This window comes from Trachypithecus francoisi, unplaced genomic scaffold, assembly GCF_009764315.1.
Source record: "Trachypithecus francoisi isolate TF-2019V2 unplaced genomic scaffold, Tfra_2.0 Lachesis_group0, whole genome shotgun sequence".
NCBI classification, from domain to species: Eukaryota; Metazoa; Chordata; class Mammalia; order Primates; family Cercopithecidae; genus Trachypithecus; species Trachypithecus francoisi.
Window position 1 is genome coordinate 144,047,881 of NW_022681453.1, and position 21,121 is coordinate 144,069,001.

Genomic DNA, 21,121 nt, shown 5'->3' on the forward strand with positions numbered 1-21,121 from the left:
ATGAAAATGCACCTTATTTCTCCCATTAGCAGATAAGCTCCATGAGGGCAAGGATTTTTCTCTTTAGAACAGTGCCTGATATAGAAGGTACTCAACAAATGTTTGAGTGAATAAATGTTACAGAAAAACCCCTAAGTAGTAGGATCCAAGTAATGTTTCCAAAAATGGTATGACAAGATATGTAAACCTTCTTATCATGCTCAACAATATTTTTCTGTTGGTTTGTTTCATTGGCCAGTTACTGAGAACTTGACAGGAAACTGAAAATAGTTGAGATGGACATATTTTAATACTTAATTCAACATCATGCTCTACCCAATTGTACCAAACCCTAGAAAATCTTCCGAGAAAGGAAACCTGCAGTCTTTCTATGACTTAGTCCTGAGCCCTTTTTCAAGTACAAAGGGCCTCCAGTTGTTTTAATTTTTTTCTTATAATAGGTTCTGGGATCTCTGCGTTTGCCCCCACTTATGAAGATAATAATACTGATAACAAAAACATCTCAATTACTATCTATCATGTACCAGACACTTTTCATATATTAACTCAGTATTTCAAAACAACTCTCAGAATTGGTATTGTCATCAACATCGTTTTACAGAATGGAAAAAATGGTAAGCCTCTTACCCTTTGAGTCTCTTCTTCCACAATCCTGGCTATAAGTAAAATACAATCTCATCAGTTGCACCCTGACTTTCATTGTCCCCCATAACAAGCACACGGGCTCTCTGATTCTAAATGTTTTGCTATTAACCAATTCAAAGTAACAAAGAAGTGATAATAAAAATAACAAATCTGGGCCTGGTGTGATGGCTCACGCCTGTAATCCCAGTACTCTGGGAGGCCGAGGTGGGCGGATCACGAGGTCAGGAGATTGAGACCATCCTGGCTAACACAGTGAAACCCTGTCTCTACTAAAAACACAAAAAATTAGCCAGGCATGGTGGCGGGTGCCTGTAGTCCCAGTTACTCGGGAGGCTGAGGCAGGAGAATGACATGAACTCAGGAGGTGGAGCTTGCAGTGAGCCCAGATCACGCCACTGCACTCCAGCCTGGGCAACAGAGTGAGACTCCCTCTCAAAAAATAAAAAATTAAAAAAAAAAAAAAATCTGGAGATGTTCAAATGTTCAACAATTCAACATTCAACATATGTTTATAAATGCCTGGGACCACACAAAAATCAGACTCTCAAAATTCTTAGTGTGAGAACCCCTAGTCTCCAGTTTACTAGCTATTTTTTCAATAAACGGGAGCCTTGCTAGGTCTAAAAATTTTTCCTCCCCACTGACTTACCTCCTGATCTCCCAGGACACAAATCAAAATACACTAAAGGGAAAAATAATGGGTGCATCTTCATTGAGAAATCTGTACTTGTGAGGAATTTAAGGAGTCACATCACTCTTGTGAAACTCTGATCCACAGAGGAGTGGTTACTTTTAGGTCATTTCCTTACAATGTAAGCATTTGGTCTCTTCCCCTTTCATAGAATACACAGAGCTTCCAGTTTTCATTCTATATTTCCAAATATCTGAACAACTCCTCAGCTCCAAAAGTAAACTCCCTATCATCCTCTCTCCTCCTAAATCTCCTTCCACCAAAACCTGTTCTTCATGATAATATCCTTATTTCTGCTAATAACATCACTATCCTCCCAAAAATTTGTCCTGGGCCTATACTCTGGTCAGTTCCCAGTGTCGATGTCATTATAATGTCAACATCTTTAAAATCTGTACCTTCACTACAATCATCACTTTTTGCCTCAACTACTATAGTTAAACTCCATGGTATACCTACTTCTAGGCTTCCACTCTTCCATTGGACCTGTTCACAAATTATTATCCATAAAGAGAGTTTCTTCTTAACTAAAAATCATATACAAAATCTTTAGTCTGACATTTAAGAATCTCCATAATCTGTATCCATCTATCTTTACCAGTCTAGTCCTTAAACATATCCTTACCAAATGTACTCTGCTTCTCCTATCTCTATACCTTTGCTTGGGCAGTGTCCTTATATGGACTTTTTTTTTTTTTTCACCCTCCTTCAACTGCTAACAATCTTTCAAATGACCTTATCGTCAATGAAAAAAAAAAAAAAAAACGCTAAGGCATATAATTTACTAAACATATACTCCATCTGATGCTTCACAAATTATCTGAATCCCCACAAAAACAAATAAGGAAGCAGTTAAGGAAACTGAGGAGGAGCTTACCGAAAGTCACCAGCAAGTAAGAATCCACAATAGCCCCACGGCATTCCGTATTTTTAATGAAATAAGACATAAAAGAGACAGACGTTCCGTAGTCAGAATACCTGTGTTCAAATTCCAGCTACTCCACTACTCCACCAGCTACTTGTGTGAACTCACAAGTTATGTATCTGTGATGCCTTAATTCCCCCACTTCCCACTTATAAAATGGAGATAAGACAGGCACGATGTATCACACCTGTAATCCCAGCACTTTGGAAGGCTGAAGCAGGTGGATCACTTGAACCCTGGAGTTTCAGACCAAACTGAGCAACATAACGAGACCTTGTTTCTACAAAAAAACAATTTTTTTTTAATTAGTCAGGCATGGGGGTATATGACTGTAGTCCCAGCTATTTGTTGGACTAAGATAGGAGGATCCCTTGAGCACACGAGGTCAAGCGTGCAGTGAGCCATAATCGCTCCAGCCTGGGCAACAGAGCAAGACCCTGTCCCCCAAAAATAAAAATAAAAAGGAAACAATTTACCATCTACTACATCAACGACTGTAAGAACCACCTGAGATATTACAAAGGGCTTAAAATTGTATTTGGCTCATAGTAACCAATCAATATTAGCTACATTACTGTTTTGTTGTTATTGATATACTACGTTATATAAACTATGACAACACGAATCATATGCTGTGTTGTTCCCAAATCAACTTCTGCGTAATGTGAAAGATTCATAAAAGTTTAATATTTTACTTTTATATATGCTCAATAAATATCTATAGAATACATACATTTTTGAACAATGACTCACCAGTACGCTTTATTAAAAGGAATTGCTTGTAATTTTGTTTCCTCTTTTGGGAAAAGTAACAATGCTCACGAACTTTCTTCCCCTTTTTATGTCATGTGAAACTATCATATGCAATGCTATACGGTAAACATGACAAACAGTGCAAAACACTGTTTTGACTGAAACTCATTTGCCTTCTGCTAAACATCATTAATTCCCAGATTTAAAAATATTGTTATTTAAATGTCAACCATTTTTAGGTCACACCTACACGAAGTAAGCAAAACATACCATTATAGTTGACTAAACTATTTCATTTCATACATCTCCTATGGGAAGAACTATAAGGCACAAAATGCCTTCCTATCCAACTTAACTCAAAGACATAAATCTATCCCTTTAGTCATACCCTCAGTCCTACCCTCAATTAGCTAAAGTTAGTGCCTGTAAAAGTTCTGATAAATCTACGTTATTCTGGAATGCAGAAAAATATTAAGCGAAGAAAGCTGAATGCTAATAACAATTTATGCCCCTCCAAAATTATTGAGAAAATTAGCTTTATACAAGGAGAGATGAGAACTTATCCCAAACCCTTCAGTATTATAACTCTCAAACCAAGATTTTGTCTAAGATTTGCATTACACATAGAGACAAGATGTCAAGCTGCCTAGCTTCAAACAAAGGCAGAGGTTAAAAAAAACTAATAAAACCGTTCTCATTCCCTACATAGAGAAAAATAACTGTCCTTCTCTTCAATCGTTTCCAACAAAACAACAAAAAAACTTATGTAATAGACAAATTTTGTTTCATTTAATCCTCATAACAACTCATTTGTTATTTACGGAAAATGTCACAGAATTAGTAAGTGGCAGAACTGAACCCAGCTTGACTCCCAAATTTGAAATCTAGTATTTTTGAAACATTTGTTTTCGCAATAATCCATAATACACTTTACATTTCCAACTTCCTCTTGACACATGCATATTGTTAAAAACTGAAACAAAAGCTTCTTGCCATAATATTTACTTTTATTCCACTCAACGTCCTCTGGTATTTTTTTCTTTCTTTTAATGCTTATGTCAATGTACTAAATTGATTCTAAAATCTATTAATGAATCCTTATGGGCCCTGCACTACAGCACTGCACTACACTTCTTACCTCCGGTTTAAAGTTCTTTTTAATTGCTACCACTGTCCAGTTTTGTTACTTCGATATGGAGCTAATCTCCACCCACTAAAAAAATTGTGCTTAAATAGAATACTCTTGAAAGTCCTACCTTAAATCTTGAATTGATTTGTTTCTTCACAAGAACTCTTTGGAGGCACAGCTACCTTACTTATTTATATTGTAACAAAAACTGCAGATGTTCTCCTTGGAGAACAACACATCATTGTTGAAAGGAATGCATCAGTTTTCACTGTTCCTGCTGCATCACTGACTAACAGTAATAGCCGGGCAGGTTTGGGGCAACAAGAGAGGACCCGAGCAGCTGCCCACGGTGCTGAAACTGATGATGAAACAACAGTTTTGGAAATTTACTATTTACTATTGTCAGATTAGGACAAAATAGAGGAATTTACCAGACACTGGCAGAGAAAACTGAGTGGCTGCCACCAAAGTTGCATGAGTGCTTCCGGGATACTACTGCTTGGCTTCTATGTCTGCCCACTCTCTCTTTCTCTCTGGGACAAAGTTCTTTAATAAGAGCAAGTCAAGTCAAGCGTACAGGCAGAGCTGATGACTGATCGTAGTATCTGGCCCTAGCAGGGGTCACGTCCCAAATCTGCAATCTGAGCTTACAGGGAAAGAAAAAGGGGGTGGGGGTAAAAGAGAGGAAGTCATTGCCCTCCTTCTATCCGAAGACAAAACAGCCCCCTCAACTAAAGTCAAGCGATTTCCCCGAGGACGTTGCGGCAGGTGCTTGACTAAGAAAAGCCTTCCAAACATGTTTTCCAGGCAGGCTCTTGCAGCCTCAAGAAGGGAATGAGAGAAGCAAAACCGGTAACTCAACTTTGGACACACACAAACTCGCAGAATCACAGTGCAGGGGAGACTCGGTCCCCCGAGGACAAGACTATTTTATTCCTTTTGCAGAAAGCCTAATTTACTTCTCGCCCAGTTCTAGAGGAGCAGCAAAGACCTCAGCAGCAGGGCCGACTCCGAGCTCGAGGGCCAACAAGCGGGGTATGTTCTCTGGGCCTCTCGATAACCCGCTGCCCGGCTGCCGCGAAGCCGGACAGGGTCTTACCTTGAAGTCCAGCCCCCGCAACACAAACAGTCTCGCCGGCCGGCCGCGTCGCTGCGGGAGAACTCCCTACCCTGACTTCATGACTGAATATCCGCACCGACCCCCACAGCCCCGAGTAGGAGCAGGGACGACAACACCGAGGCGAAGCGGAAGTCCCGCCCCACACGCCTCATTGGTCCGCACCCAAAGGCACAGAAAACTCATTGGGCCACATGGTTGCCTGTTAAGGCTCCTTCCCACTCTCACGAGGAGTCTCGCTACTTGCTCCAGCCCGGCTGGGAGAAATGCCCAGTTTGCGAGTCTCGTTCTTGGCCGCGTGATCGGTCTTCCCTGGAAGGGAAGGGCAGGGTGGGGCAGGCGTCTGCGGAACTGTAGCGCGGCTGAAGAAGCTGCTCTTGGCAGAGGAAGGGGCAGGCTGGCAGAGTGGATTGGCTGTGGGCGTCTGCAGCTAACCATGTGCCCCTAGAAACGGAGACCGTAGGGTCTGGAGGGCGCGGGACCGAGCGGGCAGGGCCCGTGGGTCTGATCCGCTCCGGCTGTTGGGACACAGTAGCCCAAGATCCGGCTGCCCGGCTGGCCCCGACGCTGACGCGTCTCTTCCCTGCACACTACACTCACCCAACCTACTAAAGAGGCGAGGGCGAGGCCTCATCCGCCCTCCTCCCGCACCGTGCCCAGTCTGAGATCAGGGTGGGTGGGACCGTGACCACACCTTAGAGTAGGGCTCAAATTGTTAGAGATGCGAGCGGCCCTAGGTCTGAACGCCAGTCCCCCGAGGCCTGGCTCGGATCCGCGCTGACATCAGCACTCTGGGCCTGACACGCGCCATCCCCGGGGCTTAGCAAAAGTCAAACCACGTGATTTTTAAAACCCTTGCCTCCTTTTGATGAACCAAAAATCTCGTCCCTTGCCGCCCTTCTGATAAACCTTTTCTGGTTGTCCCAATCTTAAACCAGTCGAAACTTAAATTACCGGATTGTACCATCCACACTGATTAATCATTGCCAACTCGCCACCTTACAAAAGCAGTGTGACTTAGTGCAAAGATTACCGAGTCCTGAACTAAAATGTCAGGAGACATAGAATCAGCCACTACTTCTGCTTCAAATAATAAGGCACCTTTAATAAGGCCTTTACAGGCTTCAACTCCTTCAATATCATGGTTTAAAAATGGTGGCGAGGCGGCTATCACACAGAATATTAGTAGAATACCATTGGATGTAACTTGCAACTTGGATTGCTTGGAGAGCCCTGAGTAGGTGGCACACAGCAATGGGGGAAAGACTCTTTCCTTATTGTGTATCCTTTTGTGCCTTTTGAATTTTGAACCTTGTAAATATTACCTACTCAAATAAAATTCAAATACAAGAAATTTAAAATCAAATTTTAAAAAATTAAATATGGCCGGGCGCGGTGGCTCAAGCCTGTAATCCCAGCACTTTGGGAGGCCGAGACGGGCGGATCACGAGGTCAGGAGATCGAGATCATCCTGGCTAACACGGTGAAACCCCGTCTCTACTAAAAATACAAAAAACTAGCCGGGCGAGGTGGCGGGCGCCTGTAGTCCCAGCTAATCCGGAGGCTGAGGCAGGAGAATGGCGTAAAACCCGGGAGGCGGAGCTTGCAGTGAGCTGAGATCCGGCCACTGCACTCCAGCCCGGACGAAAGAGCAAGACTCCGTCTCAAAAAAAAAAATGAAATAAAAATAAAAATAAAAACTTAAATAAAAGCTATCAAAGGTACTTTCCTCTTCTGTATATCCTGAGTATTCTATGTAGTCTTAACTTTTCATTGGTTGTGAAGACATTCAGTACTTAAATCACAATTCTGCCTTTAAGAAAGTCATTGGGAATATTACTAAGAAGACTAGTGTAATTAATATAAACACATTTATAATATCTCTATAAGCATTTTTTCATTAAATTACCTCAAATTGGTATATTACATCAGATTTCTTGCATAACATCAAAAAAAATTTTTTAGGCCGGGTGCAGTGGCTCATGCCTGTAATCCCAGCACTTTGGGAGGCCGAGTCAGGCAGATCACTTGAGGTCAGGAGTTCAAGACCAGACTGGCCAACATGGTGAAACCTCATCTCTACTAAAAATACAAAATTAGCCAGGCTTGGTGGTGCACACCTGTAATCCCAACTACTTGGGAGGCTGAGGCAGGAGAATCACTTGAACTTGGGAGGCAGAGGTTGCAGTGAGCTGAAATCCCACCACTGCACTCCAGCATAGGCAATAGAGCAAGATTCCGTCTCCAAAAAAAAAAAAAAAAAAAATACATATATATATATATAGTTAAGTCCACAGAGAGGAGTTTTGGGTTTTGTTATTGTTGTTTTATTTTTATTTATTTTAGAGACAAGGTCTCTCTCTGTTGCCCATGCTGGAGTGCAGTGGTGAGATCATTTCTCACTGCAGCCTAGAACTCCTGGGCTCAAGTAATCCTCCCAACTCGCCTCTGGAGTAGCTATGATTGCAGGCATGTGCCACCAGGCCCGGCTAATTATTTTATTTTCTGTAGAGATAGAGCCTGGCTGTGTTGCTCAGGCAGATCTCAAAGTCCTGGTCTCAAAGGATCCTCTTGCCTCAGTCTCTCAAAGTGCTAGGATTACAGGCATGAGTCACCATGCTCAGCCAAAGAGCTTTGCTTATTCCTTAAAGGCACCTGGAGTACAGAATATTTTACTTCTGGTTTCAATCTGCTCTTCAGATCCCAGTAGGTATAGTTCTCTCAGTTATGAACAAGGTAATGTGTGATTTGTACTGTGTTTAGGCTACACTCTGCAAAAACATTTACTCTCCCAGCCTGTGCTGAAAAAGGTAAATTGGAAAAAAATATATTGGAAAAATGTATTAATTTTTCTAAGGCAGATTAGACAGTAAGATTGACAGATATTGTAATTACAGTTTTCAAGAACATGAAGGTTTAATAAGGCACATGATACTAATATACCACTAATTATCTTTTTATAGAAACAAAATGTGCTTTAAAGGTGTTGTATCTAACAGATTTTTTTTTTTTTTAACCTTCCTAAAAGGTACAAACAGATAGCACGTAAAAGTAATTGTAGAATCTCCTATTTCCAAAATATTGTAAGGCAACAACAACAAAAAAAGACAGATACCCAATTATGTAATTGTCTGAAATGGCTTAGAAATAGTTCTCCCTAAAAACCAGAAAGAATGCAGGCAGTCTCCTTAAGCACAAAGATTAATCAGAAACCTTAAACAATTCTATGTATTATCATATTTAGAAACATAAATAAAGGTAATTTTAGAATCAGAAAAAAATGATATTTTCATTTTGAAAACAAAATAAAATTAGTACTATTAAAAGAAAGAATAAGATCCATAAAGAATTTATGTATGTGTGGAATAAGCAATTTTGAAAAGTACCAAACAGAATTTCTAAAAATAGCATCAGGGAACTTTTAGCCAAAGATTCTGAAAGATTCTTATTTCTTTGCCAAGTTCCAAATTAATGAATAGGTTCATTTAGTAAGATAAAAAGTGAAAAATTCAGAACCTAAGGAGATACATATCAGTCAGAGGGTTTTTCAACAAAGTTTAACCCAATTTATTTTCAAGGAGTTGAGAAAGATCAGACAAAAGGAAGTACGCTTACTGTTAAATGCCTTAAAAATGATATAGTCATTGTTTTCTGTGGGTTGGGTTGCTTCCCTCTGTATATCTAAGATGACTAACACGCAAATTCAACTTTTACTTTGGGGCACTGAGAACCAGTTTTCCTCTGTTTGCTAACAAAGGAATTACAAAATAAGCATGCAAAAACTCATATGACATAATGCAATATAACGACGGAAGAAGTCATTGGCTTGTGAACTGATATAACCACATTGGGAAACAATTTGAAATTGTCTAGGGAGGGTGAAAAAGAAATTTTTCTATGAAACAGCAATTCACTCCAAGGACCCTAAAGAAACACAAACTAAATTCATATTTAGGCACATTGTAATAAAATTTAAAGAGGATCAAAGAAAAATAAAAGGTTTTAAACAAACAAAAAAAGATAAAATACTTACAAAGGAGTGATAGCTGATAGCTTTTTTTTTTTTTTTTTTTGAGAAGGAGTCTCGCTCCGTCCCCCAGGCTGGAGTGCAGTGGCTTGATCTCAGCTCACTGCAAGCTCCGCCTCCCGGGTTTACGCCATTCTCCTGCCTCAGCCTCCCGAGTAGCTGCAACTACAGGCGCCCGCCACCACGCCCGGCTAGTTTTTTGTATTTTTTAGTAGAGACGGGGTTTCACCGTGTTAGCCAGGATGGTCTCTATCTCCTGACTTCGTGATCCGCCTGCCTCGGCCTCCCAAAGTGCTGGGATTATAGACGTGAGCCACTGCATCTGGCCTGGACTTCTTAATAGCTACAAAAGACTAAAAGTCAGTGAAATAATATCTTCAAATGCTAGAATAAAATAGTTACAACTGTCAATTTAGAATTATATGCCTAGTTAAGCTATCACTTAAGAGTGAGGGCAAAATAAATACATTTTTAGGGAAAATCAGCTTTTACCACTAACAGACTTCTACTAACTGAACCTGTAAAGAATATCTTCAGAAATGTGAAGATCAAACCCAGAAAAAAGATATGCAAAAAAAGGTATGGAGACCTTCTGAGTATGATATTGAGTACTATTTCCAAACCAGTAGACATAAAAAGGGAATAAAGGAATAAAGAAAACGATATGCAATATAAAGCAGAAAAGGAGAGATGGGAAGAAGCAAATGAAAGGTATTTTAAATGGCAAATTCAGAATGAGATGGAATAAGTGACATCAGCAAGATGGTGAAATAGGAGCTCTTTACTGCCATCCTACTGCAGAAGCATCCATTTTGAAAACTACCTCCAGATGAGAGTACCTTTGTGGAAGTCCAGGAGTCCAGTGGAGAAGTTCCAACACACTGTTGGAGTTTTTTGGGGCCAGGAGTTTGAGACCAGCCTGGCCAACATGGTGAAACCCTGTCTCTACTAAAAATACAAAAAAATTAGCTGGGTGTGGTGACGCACACCTGTAATCCCAGCTACTCAGGAGACTGAGGCAGGAGAATCGCTTGAACCCAGGAGGCAGAGGTTTCAGTGGGTCAATATCGTGCCACTGCACTCCAGCCTGGGGGACACAACAAGATAAAAATAAAATAAAATAAAAAATAAAAATTTCCAGAATAGATAAATTGAAGTGGGTAATAACAGTTTTGCTTTTCCTGCATCACTGCTTCCACTAGGTGGCAGAGCTCAGTGCCAAGAGAGACCTCCCTTGGCCAGCGATTTCTCCCACAGGAAAAGGGAGAGCTTAGTGAGTGAATGCGTGTCTCTCCCAGCCATATGGAACACGGCCCATGAGACCCACAGCAGAAAACAATTAACAAAATGGCAATAGTAGGTCCGTACCTATCAATAATTACCTTGAATGTGAAATGGATTTAATTCTCCAATCAAGACACAGAGTAGCTGAATGGTTTTAAAAAAAAAACAGAGACCCAATTATATGCTCCCTATAATAAACTCACATCAGCTTTAGGGACATACACAGGCTTGAAGTGTGGAGATGGAAAAAGATATTCCATGCAAATAAAAAACAAAAAAAGAGTAGGGATTGCTACACTTATATCACACAAAATAAAATTTAAGTGAAAAGCCGTAAAAAGAAACAAATAAGCATTATATAATGTTAAAAAAAAAAAAAAGTCGCCGGGCGCGGTGGCTCACGCCTGTAATCCCAGCACTTTGGGAGGCCGAGGCGGGCGGATCACAAGGTGAGGAGATGAGACCACGGTGAAACCCCGTCTCTACTAAAAATACAAAAAATTAGCCGGGCGCGGTGGCGGGCGCCTGTAGTCCCAGCTACTCAGGAGGCTGAGGCAGGAGAATGGCGTGAACTCGGGAGGCGGAGCTTGCAGTGAGCCGAGATCGCGCCACTGCACTCCAGCCTGGGCGACAAAGCAAGACTCCGTCTCAAAAAAAAAAAAAAAAAAAAAAGTCATTGCATTAAGAGGCTGTAAGACGCCGGGCGCGGTGGCTCATGCCTGTAATGCCAGCACTTTGGAGGCTGAGGTGGGCAGATCACTTGAGGTCAGGAGTTCGAGATGAGCCTGACCAACATGGTGAAACCCCATCTCCACCAAATATACAAAAATTAGCCCGGTGAGGTGGCGGGCATCTGTAGTCCCAGCTGCTCAGGAGGCTGTGACAGGAGAACTGCTTGAGCTGAGATTGTACCACTGCACTCCAGCCTGGGAGACAGTGAGACTTTGTCAAAAAAACAAAAGAAGAAGAAGGAGAAGGAGAAGGAGAAGGAGAAGAAGAGGAAGAGGAAGAGGGAGGAGAAGGAGGAGGAGAAGGAGGAAGAGGAAGAAGCAGCAGCAGCTATAAGAATTGTAAATATATGTTCTCAGGGGAGAAACAGTAATAGAACAACAGGAGGAGACTTCAATACCCCACTTTCAACAATGGATAGATCATCCAGACCAAAAATCAATAAGGAAATAGTAGATTTGGACTACACTTTAGGCCAACTGGACCTAACGCACATATACAGAACATTTTATCCAGCAGCAACAGAATATACATTCTTCTTAAGTGCCTGTGGAACGTTCTCCATAACTGATCATGTTAGGCCACAGACTGAAATCATACCAAGTATCTTTTTTTGACACAATAGCATGAAACTAGAAATCAGTAAGAGGAGGAAAACTTGTGGATTAAACAACATACTCCTGAACAAACAATGGGTCAAAAAAATCAATCAAAAGGAAAATAAGGAGACATCTTAAGATAACTAAAAATGGAAATACAACATACTAAAACACATGGAATGCAGCAAAAGAAAGTCTAAAAGTAAATTTTATAGTGATAAACACTTACATAAAGAAAACATAAAGATCTCAAATAAACAACCTAACATCATGCCTCAAGGAACTAGAAAAAGAACAAAGCCCAATGTTACTAAAAAGAAAGAAATAACAAAGATCAGAACAAAAATAAATCAAATAGACACTAGAAAAGCAATAGAAAAGATCAATGAAACTAAGAGATTTTTTTCTGAAAAAATAACAAATTTGATGAACCTTATCTAAAGAAAAAAAGAAGGATAAAATCAGACATGAAAGAGAAGAGATTATAATTGATACCACAGAAATACAAAGCAGTCTAAGAGAATACTATGAACAATTATAAGTCAACAAATTGTATAACCTAGAAGAAATGCATAAATTCCTAGAAATATACAATCTACCAAGACTGAATCATGAAGAAACAGACCAATAATGAGGAAGGAGATTGAATCAGTAATCATAAATCTCTCATGACTTAATTAAACTAGAAAGCTGTTGCACAGCAAAAGAAATAATCAACAGAATGAAGAAACGACCTGTTGAATGGGAGAAAATATTTGCAAACTGTCCAACAGGGGACTAATATCCAGAATATACAAGGAACTCAATAGGAAAAAAAGAAAGAAACAATTCCATTAAACAGTGAATAAGAGACACAAATAGATACTTCTCAAAAGAAGACATAAAAATAGCCAAAAAGTTTATGAAAAAAAATGCTCAAAATCACTAATCATCAGGGAAGTGAAAAGCAAAGTCACAATGAGATATCATCTTACCCCAGTCAGAATGGCTATTGTTAAAAAGACAAAAAATAACAATTGTTAGTGAGCATGTGGAGACAAGGGAACTCTTATATACTCTTAGTAAGAATGTAAACTTGTATAGCCACTATGGAAAACAGTATGGAGATTTCTCAAAAAAACTAAAAGTTTGATCCAGCAATGTCACTGCTGGGTATAGACCAGAAGGAAAATATGTCATTATAACAAAGGGATACTGAACTTGTATGTTTATTGCAACACTATTCACGATACCAAAGATATGGAATCAACCTAAGTGCCCAAGAATGGATGAATGGATAAAGAAAATATGTATACACAGTGGAATACTACTTAGTCATTCAAAAGAATGAAATTATGTCATTTGTAACAAAATGGATGAAACAGGAAGTCATTTTATCTTAACTGAAATAAGCCAGGCACAGAAGAACAAATAATGCAAGTTCTCACATGAGAAAGGTGAAATATCTGGACACATGGAGGTAGAGAGTGTAAAACAAGATCAAAGAGACTGGGAAGGATGAGTGGAGTAGGAAGAGAGGAGGTTAAAGAGAAGTGGGTTAAAGAGTACAAACATACAGTAAAAAGAAATAAATTCAATGTTTGATCACAGAGTAGGATGACTATACTTAACAAAAATGTACCATACTTTGGTGACGGACACCCTGAATACCCTGACTTCATCACTGCACATTATATACATGTAATAAAATATCTCGTGTACCCTATACATTTACACAAATAAGAAAAAAATCCCATCAAAGAAAAGCCCAGGACCTGACTTCACTGGTGAATTCTAGCAGACATTTAAAGAATATAAAATATCAATCCTTCTCAAACTTTTCCAAAAAATAGAAAGGAAGGAAATACAAACTTATTTTATGAGGCCAGTATCACCTTGATATCAAAGCCAGAGAAAGACATTACAAGAAAAGAAAATAACAGAACAATATTCCTGATTAACATGGATGCAAAAATCCTCAACAAAATACTAGCAAACCAAATTCAACCGCATATTAAAAGAACCATACACCACAATCAAGTGGGATTTATCCCTGAGATGCAAAGATGATTCAATATATGCAAATCAATAAATGTGATACACTACATTAAAAGAATGGACAAAAATCATATGATCATCCCAATTGATACAGAAAAAGCATTTAACAAAATTCAATATCCTTTTATGATTTAAAAAGAAAACACTCTCGACAAATTAGGTATAGAAGTAATATACCTCAACACAATATAAAGATCACATATGGCCAGCCCACAGCAACATCAAACTCAAGGGTGAAAAACTAAAAGCTTTTCCTTTAAAACAGGAACAAGACAAGGATGCCCACTGATTTGGTTTGGTTCTGTGTCCCCACCCAAATCTCATCTTGAATTGTACTCCCATAATTGCCATATGTTGTGGGAAGGGCCTGGTGGGAGACAATTTGAATAATGGGGTGGTTTCCCCCATACTGTTCTCATGATAGTAAATAGGTCTCATGAAATCTGATGGTTTTATCGGGGATTTCTGCTTTTGCATCTTCCCCATTTTTCTCTTGCCAGTGCCATGTAAGAAGTGTCTTTTGCCTCCCTATATGATTCTGAGGCCCTCCCAGCCATATGGAACTATAAGTCCAATTAAACCTCTTTTTCTTCCCAGTCTCAGGTAAGTCTTTAACAGCAGCATGTAAACGGACTAATACACCCACTCTCACCAATTATTTTCAATATATAATACTGGAAGTCCTAGTTAGAATAACTAGGCAACAAAATTAAATCTAAGACATACAAATTGGAAGGGAAGAAGTAAAATTGTCTTTGTTTCCAGATGATATGATCTTGCATATAGAAAACTCTAAAAACTACATCAAGAAACTGTTAGAACTAATAAATGAATTCAGTAAAGTTGCAGAATACAACATGAACATTTAAACATTTTGTAGGATTTGTATACATTAACAATAAACTATCCAAGAAAAAAATTTTAAAGTAATTTCATTTATTATAGTATCAAAAAGAATAAAATACTTAGAAAAGAATTTAACCAAGGAGGTAATAAAAGATCTGTACACTGGGATTAAGTGCAGTGTCTCATGCCTGTAATCCCAACACTTTGAGAGGCTGAGGTAGGAGGACTGCTTGATCATTTACAGGCAGCCTTCTTTGCACCTTTCAAATAAAACTACTAAACTAAATAAAATATATTTAGAGCTAGCCTTTAGCATACATCAAGCAGGTTTTGAGAATCCCTAGCTCCTGCCCCACAGTTTTTTCTACATGGAACCCTTACAATGGTATCTGAAATGCCTACGTTAATTCTTTTCTTTGGATCCAGAAAAAAGAAAGATATCAGAGATTTAATTGTCAGCTATTGCCACCTCATATTTGATCAGTTCTCACCGCTGACCCCAACACTCTTCTGCAGACTGCATGACCAAACACATTCTTAAGGCAGAGAAGCAAATCCACAGAATGGGGAATATTGAACAAAAATGACAACACAGAAGATCGGAGAAGGCACTGTCCCAATCTGTGGGGCTTTGATGAATATGTAAGAGCTTTCTCTACAATTTAAACACAAGATAGGGGATGTGATATCAGAAAGGAGACTACTAAGCATGATGTGTTTGATTCTACTAAATGGGATAGTGGTTAAAGTTATAATTTAATTTACAAGTCCTGTATTGATATAAAACATTCCAAATAACACAATGGTACATGGTACTTCAATTAGCCTACTGCTTGTTCTATTTTCGTTGACAATAAACTGTGTTTTATAATTGCTATTTTCCTAAATACTGCTTATTTTCCTAGTTGTAGATTTATTTCCTGTTTACTGCTTGTTATTTCTTTGCATCTAGTGATGAGCTCTAATGTCTGGAAATTCTCCCAGCTTCCATCTTGGTTATAGTTAAGTCTTTATTGATCTTAGCAATTTAATGAGATGCATCTGCCCCTAGTTTTTTCACTTCCAAATATAAAGACATGAGGGAACTGTTCAATTGCATTTGCCATGTGTTCAGATGATCCAAATAAAGACACCAGTTATATCAGATAATAATAATAAACAAATAATGCAAGATTAAAACCACTGCTTTGTGAAACTATTTTTAGGTGAATTTTAAAGGACAATATTCTTTTGCTTTTCTTTGTATTAAATTGGGAGGCAGCTGGGACAAAAATCTCTTTCTCTTTACAATTAATTTTTTTAAAAGCTCTATATAACTTCTAGTTCCTTGCTATTCAAAGTATGGTCCAGGGAGGCCAGGCACAGTGGCTCAAGACTGTAACCCCAGCACCTTGGGAGGTCAAAGCAGGCGGATCACTTGAGGTCAGGAGTTCAAAACCGGCCTGGCCAACATGGCAAAACCCTATCTCTACTAAAAATAGCCAGGCGTGGTGGTGTGCGTCTGGCTATAGAAATTATAGAGTCTGGCTATAGAAATTAGCAAGACATGGTGGTGTGCGTCTGTGTTCCCAGCTACTTGGGAGGCTGAGGCAGGAGAATTGTTTGAACCCAGGAGGTGGAGGTTGCAGTAAGCTGCGATCGTACCACTGTACTCCAACCTATGCGACAGAGTGAGACTTCATCTCAGAAAACAACAACAACAAAACAAACAAACACAAAAACAAAGTATGGTCCAGGGAGTTTGTTAAATTGAAAATCCCAGGTCCCACTCTAGAACTTCTCAGTGAGAATCAACATATAAAAAGGATCACCAGATGATTCAAATGCACATTTATGCTTTCTTAGATGAAAAGAAAGAACAAAACTCAATGACAAATTTTAAAAGTCACAATAATAAAAGCATAGTTAGATGTTAAAAATAGATACTATCAATTCTTTCTCAACACACCAGCATTGACATTTTAATACCAAAGCAGATACTTCTAAGGTAAATAGTATCATAAAGGACCAGCAATCATTCAGCATTGCTCTACAATACTATTCACCATGTAATGTAAAATTCTTCTTGTTATTCTGTACATATCAATAACATGTATGGCATGTATCAATATATCATAAATCAGAAAATATTTTAAAGTCAATATAAGCATGTAATTATTTCAAAGCTTTTATATATATATATACTTTAAGTTCTGGGATACATGTACAGAATATGCAGGTTTGTTACATAGGTATACACATGCCATGGTGGTTTGCTGCACCCATCAATCCATCATCTACATTACATATTTCTCCTAATGCTATCCCTCCCCCAGCTCCCCCACCCCCCGACAGGCCCTGGTGCGTGATGTTCCCCTCCCTGTGTCCATGTGTTCTCATTGTTCAACTCCCACTTATGAGTGAGAACATGCAGTGTTTGGTTTTCTGTTCCTGTGTTAGTTTGCTGAGAATGATGGTTTCCAGTTTCATCCATTTCCCTGCAAAGGACATGAACTCATCCTCTTTTATGGCTGTATCGTATTCCATGGTATATATGTGCCACATTTTCTTAATCCATTCTATCATTGATGGGCATTTAGGTTGGTTCCAAGTCTTTGCTATTGTGAATGGTGCTGCAATAAACATAGGTATGCAGGTGTCTTTATAGTAGAATGATTTATAACCCTTTGGGTATATACCCACTAATGGAATTGCTGGGTCAAATGGTATTTCTGGTTCTAGATCTTTGAAAAATTGCCACACTGTCTTCCACAATGGTTGAACTCATTTACACTCCCACCAACAGTGTAAAAGCTCTCCTATTTCTTCACATCCTCTCCAGCATCTGCTGCTTCCTGACTTTTTAATGATCACCATTCTAACTGTCATGAGATAGTAGCTCATTGCGGTTTTGATTTGCATTTCTCTAATGACCAGTGGTGGGCTTTTTTAAATATGTTTGTTGCCCACATAAATGTCTTCTTTTGAGAAGTGTTCTGTTCATATTCTTTACTCACTTTGTGATGGGGTTGTTTTTTTCTTGCAAATTTGTTTAAGTTCCTTGTAGATTCTGGATATTAGTCCTTTGTCAGATGGATAGATTACAAAAATTTTCTCCCATTCTGCAGGTTGCCTATTCACTCTGATGATAGTTTCTTTTGCTGTGCAGAAGCTCTTTAGTTTAATTAGATCCCGTTTGTCAATTTTGGCTTTTGTTGCCATTGCTTTTAGTGTTTTAGTCATAAAGTCTTTGCCCATGCCTATGTCCTGAATGGTATTGCCTAGGTTTTCTTCTAGGGTTTTTATGGTTTTAGGTCTTACATTTAAGCCTTTAATCCATCTCGAGTTAATTTTTGTATAAGGTGTAAGGAAGGGGTCCAGTTTCAGTTTTCCACATACGGCTAGCCAGTTTTCCCAACACCATCTATTAAATAGAGAATCCTTTCCCCCATTGCTTGTTTTTGTCAGATTTGTCAAAGATCAGATGGTTGTAGATGTGTTATTTCTAAGGCCTCTGTTCTGTTCCATTGGTCTATATCTCTGTTTTGGTACCAGTACCATGCTGTTTTGGTTACTGTAACATTGTAGTATAGTTTGAAGTCAGGTAGTGTGATGCCTCCAGCTTTGTTCTTTTTGCTTAGGATTGTCTTGGCTATACTGGCTCTTTTTAGGTTCCATATGAAATTTAAAGTAGATTTTTTCTAATTCTGTGAAGAAAGTCAATGGTAGCTTGATAGGAATAGCATTGAATCTATAAATTACTTTGGGCAGTGTGGCCATTTTCACGATATTGATTCTTCCTATCCATGATCATGGAATGTTTTTCCATTTGTTTGCATCCTCTCTTATTCCCTTGAACAGTGGTTTGTAGTTCTCCTTGAAGAGATCCTTCACATCCCATGTAAGTTGTATTCCTAGGTGTTTTATTATCTTTGTAGCAATTGTGAATAGGAGTTTGCTCATGATTTGGCTGTTTGTCTATTATTGGTGTATAGGAATGCTTGTGATTTTTGCACATTGATTTTGTATCCTGAGACTGCTAAAGTTACTTATTAGCTTAAGGAGATTTTGGTCTGAGACGATGGGGTTTTCTAAATATACAATCATGTCATCTGCAAACAGGGACAATTTGACAACACTTTTTAAAGGAACCTAAAGAGTTAAATTGTAATAGGGAGAATGCTACACTTTAAGCTCAGAAATAAGAATCAAGAAACTGATCTCCATTTTTGAAATATAGAAGAAGACAGTGTACTAAAATATTAGTCACTGATTGTGGCATGGCTGTTTCTTTTCACGTGCATCCAGATCTTCTTGTAACACTATTTTTCCTTCTCTTTCTATCTTGGTATGTGTCATCTTGCTATTTATTTGTTTTCCCTGCATTTAATCTAATTATTCCCTACTGTTATTCCCAGTAAGCAATTCTTTCCTAATTCATTACATTTATTTTTTTTAGCCCTAGTATTTGACCATTTTTAGCTCTTTTTCCATGTTTAGCCCTAGTATTTGTCTTTAAACAGAGCTTCCTTGTTTATTAGTTACTTAAATATTGCATTTGCCCTCCCTTGATTCCCTACCTATTCTTAGTCTCCTCTCCACCCCAAAGACACATACACACATATACACACTACACTGGAAGCTCCATGTCTTGTTCGCTGCAATAATCCAGCACAGAACAGTGCCTGACACATATTAGGGGCTCAGTGCTGTTCAGCTTAGAAAATGATACTCAGAAGTATGTCACTTTGGCATACTGAGTCCTTTGAACTAAAGAAAACTGGAAGGTCTCAGAAGCAACCTCAGAAGCAAAGTCTCTTTTGACCTTCTCCTGCCTTCTGGTTTCCCACACTCCCTCCTCCCCTGAAGGGAGCCAAAAAAAACCAGTATTCCTCTTCCCCAAGGCAGGTCGTAAAAACTCCAACTTCTCACCTCTAATGTAAGCTATAAAACCTAGAAAGGTGACTTTCTCCCTTCTTCCTTAAAGACCCTCATTCCAGAGGGGTCCTGTCCTACACCTGGGAGGAAGGGGTGCTACACAGAGAGGCCAAGAAGACTATGAACAGACAGGCCTTGCTGAGTTTTCCCCCTCAGTCAATTACCATTAGATTATAGTCAATTACCATTAGATCTTTGTCCAATTTCATTTCTACATGGGTGTTCATTCTTCACATCAAATCTAATCATTAAAATGGACAGTTTTCCCTGGGTCTTTGAACCTTCATTTCTGAAGTCCCCGTGTCACTAAAACTTTGATTGAATAGATTTGTTACGCTTTTCTCTTATTAATCTGTCTTTTGTTATAGGAGCGTTGGCCATGACCCTTATGATGGATGAAGAAGGATACCACAACTTTCCTACAGTGTGCATGTACTGAATGAATAAATGAATTAAGAATATATCTTATCTCAGATCAAATGTGTCTTCACCTCCATACCTTCTATTTTATTTGCACCTATCTTATACTTCGTCCTACAATACAGTCCCTGGTCCAGGTGTTTTGGACATCTGTCATCTTCCCTACTCACAGCAAATCCCTTAAGATCATATTTAGGACCAAATCTTCCAAAGACCTAGCATGTTCCATTGCATGTAGGAGGTCCCCAGTAGGCTAATTAACTTAGTTTTACCACTCTTAGAAAAAGAAAAATAACTCAAAAAGGGCCTCTAGATGCTAAGGCAAGCTGTTTCTAAATTGCAACTGAGAGAATCAAGTGTAATCTTTATCATTTTAAGCTGTCTCTAAACTGCTATGAGTTTTTCAAGTCTACCTGTCATTTCATTGTTACAAGGCAATTTTTAAAGATATTAATCTAGCTTGTCTATTCATCCATTGTGAGACTCTGGGCTAGGCCACTGGGGATACAAAGGAGAATAAGACACTGCCCCACCATCAGGAAGCTCACAGTCTAGTGGAGGAGGCTGTCACTGACATAATAAATTAATGCAGTATAAAAGATCCTATAGTTAAAGAATATATGATGCAGCAGGAGAATCGAGAAAAAAACTGGGACATCAAGAAGGCTTCTTAGAAGGGCTGCAAGTTGGAATTTTTTTTTTCATTTTATTTCATTTAATGCATTCACATGGATGAAAATTTAAAAAGAATAAAAAGATAATATAAACACTCTATTAAGTCCTGGTGAGGATGTGGAGAAACAGGAACTGAACTGTCATTCATTACTGGTGGGAATGCAAAATGGTACAGTCACTCCAGAAGACAGTTTGGCAGTTTCTTACAAAACTAAACATACTCTTACCACATGATCCAGCAGTCATGATCCTTGGTGTTTCTCCAAAGGAGTCGAAAACTTCAAACAAAAACCTGTATACAGATATTTATGCGAGTTTTATTTATAA

The 21,121-nt window shown here is 38.8% G+C and overlaps 1 protein-coding gene across 10 annotated transcripts in view; it reads right to left on the bottom strand.

Moving 5' to 3' along the window:
- RNF13 (ring finger protein 13) overlaps positions 1 to 5,890 on the bottom strand; it is a 198,603-nt gene extending 192,713 nt beyond the window's left edge. For 6 of the 10 annotated variants that reach the window (XM_033212341.1, XM_033212340.1, XM_033212336.1 and 3 more), the window contains exon 1: positions 5,243 to 5,890. The gene's annotated coding sequence lies outside the window, so the exon portion shown is untranslated. Of the gene's footprint in view, positions 1 to 627; positions 650 to 1,294; positions 1,398 to 4,270; positions 4,755 to 5,242 lie in introns of those variants that run through there. The other 4 variants (XM_033212337.1, XM_033212334.1, XM_033212333.1 and 1 more) reach the window with 3 other exon arrangements.
- Between the last annotated feature and the right edge of the window lie 15,231 nt (positions 5,891 to 21,121).